Genomic DNA, 13,541 nt, shown 5'->3' with positions numbered 1-13,541 from the left:
TTACTCCCTAATATTGGTATCGGCATCGGCCTAAAAAAATCCAGTATCGGTCGGGCTCTACCTTTAACACACAAAGTACAGCTTTTTCCTCATTTTCGATGCCACGAGTTTGTCAATTAACATCTTGGCTGAGAGAAACGGCGTAAATGTGGCTTGTGTGTTAATGTGTGTGTGAGAGTGTGTGTGTGTGTGTGTGTGTGAGAGTGTGTGTGTGTGTGTGAGTGTGTGTGAAGAGGACAGCGAGCTGCCTCCTGCAGCTGTGATCGTATTCAGACCACTCATGCAGATGAGCCCACACAACACACACACACTAGTGCTTAATATGTAGATGATGAGGTCCCACACGTGTTCCCGTGAGGTGGCAGGTTGCCAACTTGAATGTGAATTCACTTGGTGAATCTGTCATCAGAGCGACTTCTCAGAGCCTCGTGCTGACTTTATTTCTCAAAAGTGACTAGCAACAAATCTGGTGACTTTTTCTGACCATGGGGAGCAACGTTAATGTGTAGAACCCCAAAGCATTTGGCAATAAATCAGCACAGCTGATGTTGGCTTTCTCTACTTGCTTGTCATCCAGAGAGGTGTGATGATCACAGCTCCTCCCACACAGCGTAGCCCCCCTCCCTCCGCTGAGAGCAGGGACTGTAGGTTATATATTTATGAAAATTAGCATATGATGTCATCTGGCGACTTCTAGCGACTTTTTGAGCACCCAATAGCTACGGAAAAGCTTCCGGGAACATATCAGACAACAAGTGCATAATTGGAGGCATGGTGGTGCTCAGTACAGCATATAGCCTGAGTGTAGAACTGGCCCCTGGGGACCAAATCCGGCACGCCAATGCGAAAGTAGACTTCTTCTCATGCTTATTTTTTGTTTTTGCAGTAAGTGAAATGTTTTATGGTCACTCACAATTCACTAGCTGGCTAGACTAGTGTAGCTGGCTGCTTGGCTTGGTTCCAGGCTTAAAACTCTTAATATAAGGATTTTTTGAAACATCTATGGAGATGATGAATGGGGAATTCTCTGATGGAAGTGCAGCTGCAAAAAAGTGGGCGGTCACTGTTGAGCTCTATACGACCTTAAAGCTGCATTCAGTGATGTTTTTGTGTTAACATAAGTGTTAAAACAGCAATCACTAGTAGTCCTGCAAGCAGGGCGGACGTATCTCTGCAACCGTAACTCGTAGAGTTACTTAGGGATTGCGTTGGATTCGGGGTGAAAAAATACATATAGTTCGTTAGAGGCATCGCGATCCATTTCCTGGAAAACGTCAACTTTTCTCTGATTGGATAGTTTGAGGTCGCCGCCAATTTTTATCCAATCAGAGAAAAGTTTACATTTTCTGGAGATTGCGATGCCTAAAGGACTATATGTATTTTTTCACCCCGAATCCAATGCCGCCATCCTGAGTGAGTGAGTCTCTACGAGTTACGGTTGCGGAGATACGTCCGCCCTGCCTGGAACGGTGGGACAGAGGAAAACACAGGTGAAAAGTTATTAGCAGTCTTTAACCACTGACACTTTTAAACAAGGTTGCCACGGGTCTGGAAAGTGCTTGGGTTTGTAAAGAGGTCCCTAAAAGTGCTTGAATAGAGCTCGCAGAGTAGACGTCACACATTGTTCTCTCGCACTGTTCTATTCACAAATATGGTGCTCCTGCTCCTGCTGTTCTCAGCATAGCATTTAACAATCAACAAACATGGCGTCAACTCTGCAAGCTCTATTTAGCCTACCGGGATCAGAAACTTGTGCGCTCCGTCATCTCAAATTTGCTGGGCCAAATTGCTTGATACACTTTCTTCCTATCTACAGTATCACTCTCCAGGTGGGCTACAGGCAGAAATGCAGAGGGTTTCAAGATTGCTTGGAGTTAATTTTAAGTGTTAAAGGAACACTCCGCCCATTTTCAACCAGCTTTGTATCATTAGAACATCAGTAGTATATCAGAAAACTGTAAACTGTTTTGTAGTCTGTCATTTAATTTGACAGTTATTGAGTGTTAAAGTGTGGACCAGTGACATCACTGGTCCACACTAACTCAAATTAATAACTCATTAACTCAAATCAACTCTCAATAACTGTCAAACTATTCATCATTCATCTAGTTTGACAGTTATTGAGAGTTGATTTGAGGTAATTAGTCCTGGTCCACACTTTAACACTCAATAACTGTCAAATTAAATGACAGACTTCAAAACAGTTTACAGTTTTCTGATATACTACTGATGTTCTAATGATACAAAGCTGGTTGAAAATGGGCAGTGTTCCTTTAATGACTAAAACATTCTGATGTGTACGCATGACTGGAAACACATTGCATTAGAGGACTTGGGGGACTGGTATATGTGAACATCTCTGTGAATTATTGGCCCGTAATTTTGAAATAATTTGTCCTTGAAAAGTGGTTGAAATCTATCAGTACAAAAGATGCTTAAAGCATCCTGGAGATGTTGACAGTAGCAGGGCACAGATGCCGCTGGCCGTAAGGCATACAATGATTTGCAGGGCATCACGGCCATCGTGAAATTACCGAGCTACCCTGACATCAACACAGCATCAGATGTTTTGTGATCGACAGATGAAAACAGGACAGGAAGGAACAGCAGAACAGAACAGGAGATGAAGGCTGAAGGGTTGTCATGGCAACAACTTGACCGAAGGGCACAGGACCGGAGTGGAGGGAGGGCTTTCGTCGATGGCCTGTGTTCCTCAGGGAATACTAAGGCCTAAGTAAGTAAGTCAAGTAAGTCAGATGAAAATAAACATCGACAACAACATAACCAGTTTGTTATCATCCGATTTCTTCATTAACAGCGACTGTAAACCTTTGTCATTGGACATGTCATGGAAATGTGCGTTTTCCATTCAGCCTTATAATCCAAATGATAATTATTCACACAGCGATACTGTAGGTGAGGGGGAGAGATGGAAACAGGGTTTTTAATTACAGAGAGAGAGTGTTTGAAGTGTTTTTTTGTTAATAGAATGGGTATTCACAGATAAGAGCCTCGCTCGCTCATCTCATTCACCCATTCTATTAAGAGCATTTACATATCTGAGACAGGAGCACTGGACACACCCTTTGATGTGTGTGTGTGTGTGTCATTCTGTAATAAAAAAAATCATGTGTGTGTGTGTAGAGATAACAAAGAAGTGTGTGTCAGTGCTTTATTCTCTCTCTCTCTCTCTCTCTCTCACTCACACACACACACACACACACACACACACTTAAGAGCTGAGTGTTCTGCTTCCAAACATTTATTTATTTGATGTTATTTACAAAACAACTTTATATTCTGTTGTTCTGTGGGCCTTTATATGTGGTGCCGGAATAATGGGAAACATTTGTTCCTGGCTGGGAAAGCTGACATAAACGCCCCCTCAAGTCCGAACAACTTAGAAAGTCAGTGGAAATTTTGGGACAAGAGTTGATATATGACCTCATATATGCAAAAACATGGCGGACGAAAGTAAATGTTTTATTAACTTTTTTTTTATTGTATATCAACATTTTGCTCACAGGTCATTTTTGTGTAATATAGTATTACCATATAGTTGCTGTCCACGTAGAGTGACCTAGATTAGTTAGACAAGTTATTTATCAGCATTAACCCAGACAACAAGGTGAAAATGGAAAAATCTAAGAATAAATAATAATAATAATAAATAAAACATTAAAATAAATCTGGTCAGCAGGCACTAATTGCAACTCCTTCTGTCCATTTCTTATTTTGTAACGTATTCTTCAAAAGGTGGGTTATCATTCATTCATTGCATCGCTATAGTTTTCTCTTGTAGTTTCCTAAGCAAAATGTTGTAGTTGGCTATTACAGCATAATTGGAGGGTAAAGAACTGGGCAATAAAATAAAACACATCTTTGTAGCATCCATGTCGTTTCCACATTACCATTTAAAAGCTCATAAACACACCGAAGTCTGAAGAACGACATCCCACCTCCCAAACCATCCCAGGAGCACGTTACGTGTTCATTTTGTCGGCTATTTTTTAATTTAGTCTTAGACCTGTGTCAAATGTCCTTGTTAGTTTTTATCATATTATATTCGACCTCATCCTGTTTCTGTTTGTATTTAGTCAAGGTTTAATCTACTAAAAGTCTGAGTATTTTAGATGACTGATGACTGCAATCATGCAAAACATTCCCCCAAAATAATCCACACAGTTTCACCAGTCACCAAAACATGATGTGAAGAATGAAGATGTGTTTTTTTTACCATAAGATGCTCGTCCTCAACGGGAGCTCGTTTAATTAAAAAATGCGTGAGGCTTCCTACATTTGGGTTGGATCTAGAACCGATCATGTTCTCACTACAACCGAACCGCACTAGATTTTGTTTGGAACCGCATCGAGACCACCTCTTGCAACAGGTCTCGGTCCGCTTTTGGTTTCACACCTGCCCAAATGAACCGCACCGAGGGGGAAAACGAACTCTAGTGTGATTCAACCGAACCAAACGCGGTAGCTGTGAATGCGGCGCGCCCTTAGCCTTTGTTCACACAGGGCGCCTAACGTAAGCAGAACTGAAGCTTGAGGCAGGCTCAAGCTGAGCTGACACTTAACCGTTCACACAAGAAGCCTTCTCTTTTCCTCTCAGTGCCTACTCGGCGCCAACTCCCATTGACTTCATGCCTGGCAGCTTCAAGCTTCACGCGTCACACTTGGAAAATAGGACTGAATCCTGAACGATCGCTTGAGCGTGGCTTCAGAGTGACACATGCGCGCGTGTTGTGTGAACTCATTGGAAAGATCTATTAATCTGTTATTATGCAATGGTATTAAGGTTTGAACGTGTAATACAGACACAGATTTAACTGTTTCACTTCTTCTTCTTCTCTTCTGTTTGGATCTCTTCCCAATTTGTGCCTCCCTAAGATTATTTTCTAGTTTTTACTCATTGACGAAAATCTCAATAGATTTCCTCATAGTTTTTGTCATCACAACTTTGTTTTTATTTAGTTAACATCTAGTTTTCATCAGTGAAAATAGCTAGTCAACGAAAGAAATGTGTAATAGTTTTCGTTGACAAAATTAACACTAGAAACTAGGAACTACCGACAAATTAAACATTGCAGATTTCTGAAGGGGGAAAACGGTGCGGCATTCAGACAAAGTGCTCAGAACACGCCGAGTGTGAACGCACCCCGACTCTCCTGGCCCGGCCGACTTCGCCCATCGCTCTGAAGCCCCCAGGGGCTCTGCTCTCAGGGGGTCCAACCACATCAGGGTTATCTGAAAGAGGGAGAGGGAGGGAGGGAGAGAGAGAGAGAGAGAGAGAGATGGAGAGAGCAACTTTAAATGATCTAAATCAGAGAATTAAACATCACTTCCAACACTTTTACATTTAAATAGTTCAAGAATGACATGTATTAATGAGAGAGGGAGAGAGAGAGAGGAGAGAGAGATAGAGAGAGAGAGGAGAGAGATAGAGAGAGATAGAGAAGGAGAGAGAGAGAGAGAGAGACGGAGAGAGAGAAAGTGCATTAGGGTTTAACATTTTTCCCGAAAATGAGCCATACTGGGAAACGAGAAATAAAGCCCTCTTTCCCGGGATTTTTTTTTTTTTTTATACATCAAGGAGAAATATATCTATTAGTTCCCAACCTGACGAATGTATTATTTGGTGCCATTAATATTTATTACTTAAGGCAAAACATCGCAATTTAACAAACTTTTTAGGCTGTTTTAGGCTGTATGTAGGCTGTTAGGGTTATATAAGGGTAACTATGTTACATGTGTATGTAACTATGTTGCATTGCCTTTTAGCTTTAACATATCTGTCCCTTAAGTTTTTCCAGGCCTTCTTGACCGCTTCTCCGTCTCTTCCTAGGGTTTCCCCTATTTCTCGCCAGGAATTGTTCACCCTTTGGCTATCACGGTGCTCTTTCATCCACGAGTCATATAGATGTCTGTATCTCTTCACTTAGGCGACCATCAGCTCCTGTGCTTCCGCCATTTTCTCCCATTTGGTCCGCACAGCCGCGTCGGCGTAGTTACAAATTTGTGGGGGTGCACGGCCAGGCGAAAACTGTCCGCACGGAGCCTTGCGGAGGGGCGTGTCTGCTGATTTGACGTCACTTTTCCGCGCGGACACTCACGTTCCTCGCTGATGCGGAAAGCATGATGAGCCCTTTATTAGGAAATGATGAGGATGGCCTACCTGGGCCCCAGGCATGGAGAGTGAGACATACCCCCAGTGGCAACAGCGTCCCAGGTGGGAATCAAACCAAAGTGCTATGGCTAAGCTACCGTGCCCCCATTTTTAGGGTGTACATGATTATTGCTGGCCTCCAAGGGTTTGATTTTATTCTGTGATGCTACACACTGATAAGCCTGTATTTCTGAAAGACTGGCCATCAGGATCTGAGGGGCTAACTCAGGGGTGCCCAAATTATTTCCCATGAAGGGCCAAAACTCAATCTGGGTGGAGGGCCGAGGGCCAAAAATAAATGTGGAATTACATTAAAATGTATTGTGTTTTATAGAAAATTAACATTCTAAATCTAAAATAACACTTCAATATAGAGTGAAGCTCTTAGGGGGGCCCCCCATCCCCCAAAAAAATGTTTTTAATTAACACATTGAGTGCCAGCGACGCCATATGGCGTCATTAGAAATTTACCATAGAGTGCCAGCGACGCCAAATGGCGTCAATAACTCGAAATTGTTTTTTTGACGGGGGGGTGTCCATCTCAGCTTCTTACATCGCCTCTTACAATATGAGAGCTATTGAATGTGTCTAACCTATTTTACAGAACCCTTAGGTGGCAACAGCGCACTCCAGATGAGAGAACGTGGAGTAAAACACACAGAAGAAGTCGTTGGGGAAAAGGAAATCGCATCGCATCCGTCCGTATGCAGCTGCTTCATTGAAGCATAACGTTTAGCTGTGCCCCTGCAGTAGCCAATCTGCTATCACAATTGAGCACCTCCGTGTCGCTGCAACAGCCCATTCGCATGATCAGCCGTGGATTTGTTATTATTCTCAACTGGAAGCATGGGAGCTGGTACACGCGGCTGTAAAAAAGCTGGATCTAGCGGACTTTTTCAGTGCTGAGCACACGCAGAGCAAACAGCAGAGCCGAGCAGAGCAGAGAGACACTCCTCCCACAACGGGGGGGGGAGGAGGAGGGGGGGAGGTGGGGCACGCAGAGCAGCACACAACACTGACCCAGACAGACCCAGACAGCAGGACAGGGTTGGCAAAAGCAAGCCAGAATATCCGATGCCCACCAGCAGCAAATAAAGATCAGCAAGAAGCTGCAACCAGCAGCGCACGCAGGGGCCAGCGCTGCTGGTTGCAGCTAAAAATATTATTCTTCCAAACAAAATTCCCTGGCCTTTACTGTTGAAGGAAATTATTTTTGAGGTGTGACTACATCAGAAAATTAGCTTCAGAGTCAGTGATGTGTTTGAAATGTTTAATTTCACAAAAGGGCCATTATCTCAGCTTATAGAAAAAAACTGCTCTTTTTTGTTAAATCAAGCTATCTTCTCCGGCTGATAACTAAAGAACGGAAAATGGGATCAATAAACTTTTTTTTGCAGGTGATAGAAGAGAGTCTCATCGTTATTTGTGCGTGTTCAGTGTTTACATTATACATTATTAAAGAAATGATATGACTGTTTTAAAATGCATTGCGGCCTATGTGGCACAGTACAGCACCTTTTGCCCAAGGGCCGTGGCACTCAAAGTGTTAAGGCCGGCGGCGATTTTTTTTTTGCCTTTTTTGCATGTTTGAATCTGTTTTAGCCATATTTAGTGGAATATCTAATTTTAAACACACCAATGTTATTGTCTATTGATTGAATTGCTCTCACACTCAGGCCTGGCCTGGCATGCAAAAAAAAAAGAAAAAAAAAAGATTTTTTTTTTTTTTTTTTGCATTTTTCCCCCAAATCTGTGTGGCGGGCCAAAACAAACAGAGCGCGGGCCAAACTTGGCCCGCGGGCCCCAAATTGGGCACCACTGGGCTATCTTAACACTACTATCTAAACCAGAGGTTTTCAAAGTCTGAGACTGTGGGCCTCCCCCCAGACAAAGCTTGGAAAAAGGTGCCCCCCTCGCTCAATTCCTGGATGCCTATTGGTCCAATAGGCATCATGATTATGTTATTTGATACCCTTAGACACCCAACGATTGAGCCAAGATAGCCTGCTATTGCTGTTTGACTTCAGACTACACCAAATCCATGAAAAAGGTCTGTCTGAAGACATTTATTTGTTTCCGACTCTGGGAAGGTGGGAAAAATTCTCCAAATCTACTGTATCTCGAAAACGATCTCTAACCAAATCACATAGGCTATTCTATCTGATCTCCTTTTGATAACCAGTGTAATGTTTTCACTTCCATTCACTGAGCCTCCCCTGCAACTGCTTGGAGCCCCTTTGGGGAGGCCCGCCTCCCACTTTGAAAACCTCTGATCTAAACTTAACCTTGACTGAGAGACTAGATAATCATTGTCTTGTTTTACAATTAGGCAGACCGATGAGGAGTGCAATCACGCTCGTATATTGTTTAGATTGGACATTGGTCGGACTGTTTCAACACTAACCCCGATTGGTCGGTGCTGCTGTCAGTCATGTGGTGAGAGGGCGGTTCTCTTCTCCAGGAGCCAATGAGCTGCGATCCTGCTGCTGTAGATCACATAGGCCCAAGACAACACTACTACTGCTAACAGGATCTGAGATAGAGAGAGAGAGAGAGAGGCAGAAAGAGAGAGATATGTTGGTTAATTGATTATTAATTATTTCTTACATGCTTTTTTTTTTTCTCAAGTTGTTTTCGTTTTTCTCACGTTTTTCTCCCCAATTGTACTCGGCCAATTCCCCTGCTGTCGTGGTCGTTGCTCCACCCCCTCTGCCGATATGGGGAGAGTTGTAGACTAGGACATGCTTCCTCCGTTCCATGTGTAGTCGCCAGCCATTTCTTTTCACCTGACAGCGAGGAGTTTCACCGGCAGCACGACGTAACGCGTGGCAGGATCACAATATTCCCCCCAGTTCCCCTCGCCCTCCGACCAGAGGAGGCACTAGTGCAGGGACCAGTCTAGTGACTCACACTCTTTAACATGAAAGGTCACATGTAGCTACTCTATGTGATGTCACGTCAGATGAAAACTCAGTGAAAACTTCCCCCTAAAGCATTTTAGTCCACAGGCCACACAACCTATAATAACACAACCTCAAATGTTTTTGTGTGTGTAAGGTATTAGGCCTACAGGTACATTTTAAGAACATGGTTTCACAGAGGGTTATCTCAGCTACCATAGGCCTATCATATCAAATGTCTGTAACTAGGGATGCACTGATTGCGATTTTATTGGCCGGTTCCAATTTCCGATTTTTGAATAGTCTGACTTGCCGATACCGATTTTTGCAGATTCTGATTTTCTTTCTAAGAACAATAATTGATAGCTTAGTGCTTACACAAACATTTTTGTAACTTTGTTTGAAAATTAAGATTCATATAACAATTCTTATCATTTGCATGAAGTAGGACCATCTCACTCAAACACATCTCAAAATAAAAGTGTTCCAGGTTACTGGACAGAGCTTTTTTGTGCAAATACAATGAATACAAAATAAAATAAAATCCAGTAGCCTATATCCCACAGCTATCATGCATTTACTTTTCCAAAAGAAAACAGGTGCAACAGAACATCAAAATGTGATCCATGGACAAGGAGTTTATAGCCTGTCTCCAGACCACGCCGCTTGAGTAGAAGGGGAAATGAGTTTATGAGTTAACTTAACGATCTTCAGTCTGAATATCAGGCGGAGTTTACACACAGTGCGAAATTTCGTATGCGTTTTTTTAAATCTGCAATGCAAAAATTTGTCGTTCTATTTGCAATACGAAACAAATAGTCTCTCCTGTATCCACGTTACAACATGACTGACAGGCTGAGGCAGCAGCGGTGATGTGGAATGGAGAAGGCAGCTGGCAGCAGGTCGGGGAATGGCTATCATACTGGACACAATGCTCGCGTTCACCTCGCCAAGCCGGCTGTGCGCGGTGGCGGGTTGCTGGAGCACCGCTTCCCGGGGAGAGAAAGCAGAGAGAGAGGGGCCAGTGAGGTGAAGCGAGCCGCTCAGACTGGACTCCAGCCGAGCGGGACTCGGCCGCACCTCTGTCTCTCCACCGCTTATTTTCGACTTGCATGTGTGACAAACTGCGAGCTTTGTCTTCTTCGCTGACGGTGAAAAAATTCCACAACGAGGAAGGTATGCTGGCGTGTGTGGTGGCTGCCTGTCTCGGTGCTTTGGGGTGCGCGCACGTCACGTGAAAAAAGGGGGGAGCCAACCGGCACACAGAATCGGATGTAGACTGACCGACGCAGGTCACCGGTCACGGCCGATCAGCTGAAAATCTGCCTGTTTGGAGTAAAATAGATGATAGTAAAGGAGGTGATTGACAGATCGCCTGTCCAGTGATCACGCAGCTTGCTGATCACGGACCAATAGCAGGCGGAGCTGCGGCTCTGGGAAACCCCCATCTCACGCGAGCTGCACTAGGACTCAACTCATTCCCTCCCACTCTGCTGACAAAAAATCAAGGTGTTGACGGCCAACGAATCAACTCTAAACGGAAGACCGAAATCAATGGGATAGCTCTGTCGTCTGTCCATATTTTTAGGTCAGTGACGCACACACACAGCTTACAGTTCTCGGTTTTAGCCTGAGCCCGACGGGCTCGGGCCAGCTTCAGGCTGACAATTTATTCTAATTGATCAGCTTGGGTCGGGGCCGGGCTTCAACTTACTAGGGTCGGTCGGGTCTGAATTTTCAGGCCCGTTGAGAACTCTACTTCCCCTTCCCCCTCAAACTGTGTTCCATTGTTAGACAAACGGCCGGTAGTTCCCGCTCTCCAGGACCACATTTTGCCTTGATCACACACACACACACACACACACACACACACACACACACACACACACACACACACACACAGCTAGTAATAATAAGATGTCACAATGTCACAGAAGTCAAAACAACTGGCGTGGCTTTATCTGGAGATCATACAGTATGTGTTTTGAGAATTCCATGACGTTTATTTAGCATGGGTTAGCCCCAGGGAGTTCCCCAAGCCCCGGTAGCCGGCGATTTCTCTGCCTACTGGCCTCTGTCCTACCGGTTACTTTATACACTGTTATTAAAAAATAAAAAAAATACAGTGCACCTGAACGCAACATACAAGATACCCGCTGAATAAGTGTCCTCCACTTCTGTTATAACATTTCAGTCTGGAATATGGAATATCTTTCAATAATCTCTATGACTAAAAGGCTAAAAGTAACCTCATGTGTAAGAAATGACTGTTCTACATTGAAGTAAAAAATGTAAATAATTAACTTGTTGGTTTTGGATTTATTTAGCTTCAAGAGTGCATTTTTGTTCGTGTGACCCTCAACACAGGCTTTGAGAATCCCGGGCCACTTACTGATACCCACTCATATTCTGGTTTATTTCAAGAAAAACATTTTGGCTAGTGGAAATTCTAAATGGCTGGTAACTTCTAGCAGCCATATTGGCAGGTGGTCAAAAAAGCTAATTTCAAGCCCTGCAGGGAGAGGAGGTGGTGACATAGGAGTGAGTGAGAAAAGGATCAAATATTGGTGTGTAAGACTGAATAATGACATCACAACTGTTAATTTAAAATGAGTTATTCCTCTAAACCTGACTTCAAATGCCCCAAGATGAGGACATTTTTTTGTGGTCCTCTCTATCATCAAAGTTCCTGGGTTACGGCATGACAATATTTGTTCGGCCCCCGGCAACAATCTGGGTTTCTCATGTGGCCCCCCATGAAAAAGAATTGCCCAATCTAATCTAGCCTCTTAAATTGGTTCTCAAAGTGAACCAGATTCATGCATTTTAGTTTAAAATGTAGACATTTTCATGTACTGATGTACTGATTTGCAACAGTTGAGTTAAATTTTTTAAAGACACTTTTTGTGTGTGGCTTAATTCACAAGCTATTTCTGCAGAAGTCTAATCATGTGAGAGGTACCAGCTATTGCAGCCGTCAAATACTTTCTGCACACATCCTGTGCATTGCTTAGATGTCGTATGTCTTAAAGACAAGGTAAATTAGATTTTAATGAGGTTTCCCATTAAGTGTACTATGAATCGACCTACACTTCATTTTTTTACACTTGCCCAAATTTAGCTATTTGTGTAGAAAGCATTTCAAGAAATAACATACTGTCTCCTTTGTATTTGTTCTGCTGGTCAATTGTCATTCAAATATTAAACTAGTGGTTCATCTTAGTGTTTTATGTTCATTACGTTGGGTCTTATAGCTAGATTACCACTTTATTATTTATTGTAAAAACCGAACTTTATCGTGCTTTTATTCTGAAGGCAAAATCACTAAACCGGAAGTAAAACTGTGGGAGATTGTTGCTGATTTCACGGAGATATGCTGCTGTTAGCCAATAGCAGCTAACGCTAGCTGTTAGCAGCTAGTAGACGTCTGTAATGAAAGCAGATGAGACTCACAACAGAGTAGATCCTGTCCAGGCTGCGACTGCTCATCGGCATCTTCTTCCTGCCTTTATTTCACCGCGAATGATACACAGAAAAGACGAGGCTTTTAGCTTAGCTTGGTTGCTGAGCTCTCGTCAGTAACTAGCTTAGCTTGGTTTGTTTACATTGAATTCGTCAGTAACTTCCTCTTCTTCGTTTGTCGGATCGCGAGCCAAGGTGAAAGCTGCACAGTGCCACCTGTTGAAGCATGATATGCAAAATAATATTTTCGCCTTTTAGAGAAACCATAGAGAGAAACGACCAAAAATAAAAATAAAACCACAGGTTTGCTGTTTTTGAAAGAAGCTTACGCCGGTGTCGTGGCCGCCATGTTGATTCAACCTGTTCTTCGGTTCTGCCGCCACCCGTTGGCCGGAGGAGGAACTGCAAGACTGATCACAAACATTGAGAATAACTATTACACACACACACACACACACACACACACACACACACACGTATATACGTATAATAATATACGTATAATTCTCCCAATGTTGGAGCCGATTAGTTTCAGCACTGGTTTCAGATCCCAGCCTCAACTAAACGTTAACCAAACCACTTCAGACTTGCCATATTTGGCCCAGATGAAAAATGCCTCAACGACGACAGTATTATGAGCAAATATTTATTTTTCATGGAAATGATGTCCCCTCCCACTTCAAATATCAGACAGCACATACAACAATCAGATGCATCCGTGACCGTCCAGGGGCATGTAGTTTTTCCCCACAACTTAGCTTATAGTCGTGCATTCCTTTATAACTGGGAACTGGTAATCTTCCGGTTCAAAGGTCATGAACTGGGGCTATTACGGCTTCCTATCGTGCGTTCCTTTATCAAACCGTTGTACGTTAGCCCCTGTTCACACAGGACGCCAAAGCAACGCTCAACCTAAGCTCTACCTACGCTGAACCCACAAGTTTCATTTAATTTAACAGGCGAGGCCGTTCACACCACCCGCGCGCGTGTCACGCTGAAGCCTCGCC

At 43.4% G+C, this 13,541-nt stretch overlaps 1 long non-coding RNA gene across 1 annotated transcript; it reads right to left on the bottom strand.

The window, feature by feature from the left end:
* Positions 1 to 5,098: 5,098 nt before the first annotated feature.
* LOC310780159 lies at positions 5,099 to 12,778 on the bottom strand. Its single transcript, XR_014552908.1, has 3 exons — positions 12,526 to 12,778; positions 8,577 to 8,705; positions 5,099 to 5,253 (listed from the first exon to the last, which is right to left on the bottom strand). It is a non-coding gene; the product is annotated as an uncharacterized lncRNA (long non-coding RNA).
* Between the last annotated feature and the right edge of the window lie 763 nt (positions 12,779 to 13,541).

The sequence above is a fragment of the Poromitra crassiceps genome, assembly GCF_964638095.1.
Source record: "Poromitra crassiceps genome assembly, chromosome: 7".
In the NCBI taxonomy this organism is placed as follows: domain Eukaryota; kingdom Metazoa; phylum Chordata; class Actinopteri; order Beryciformes; family Melamphaidae; genus Poromitra; species Poromitra crassiceps.
This window is presented reverse-complemented; position numbering and strand designations above follow the sequence as displayed.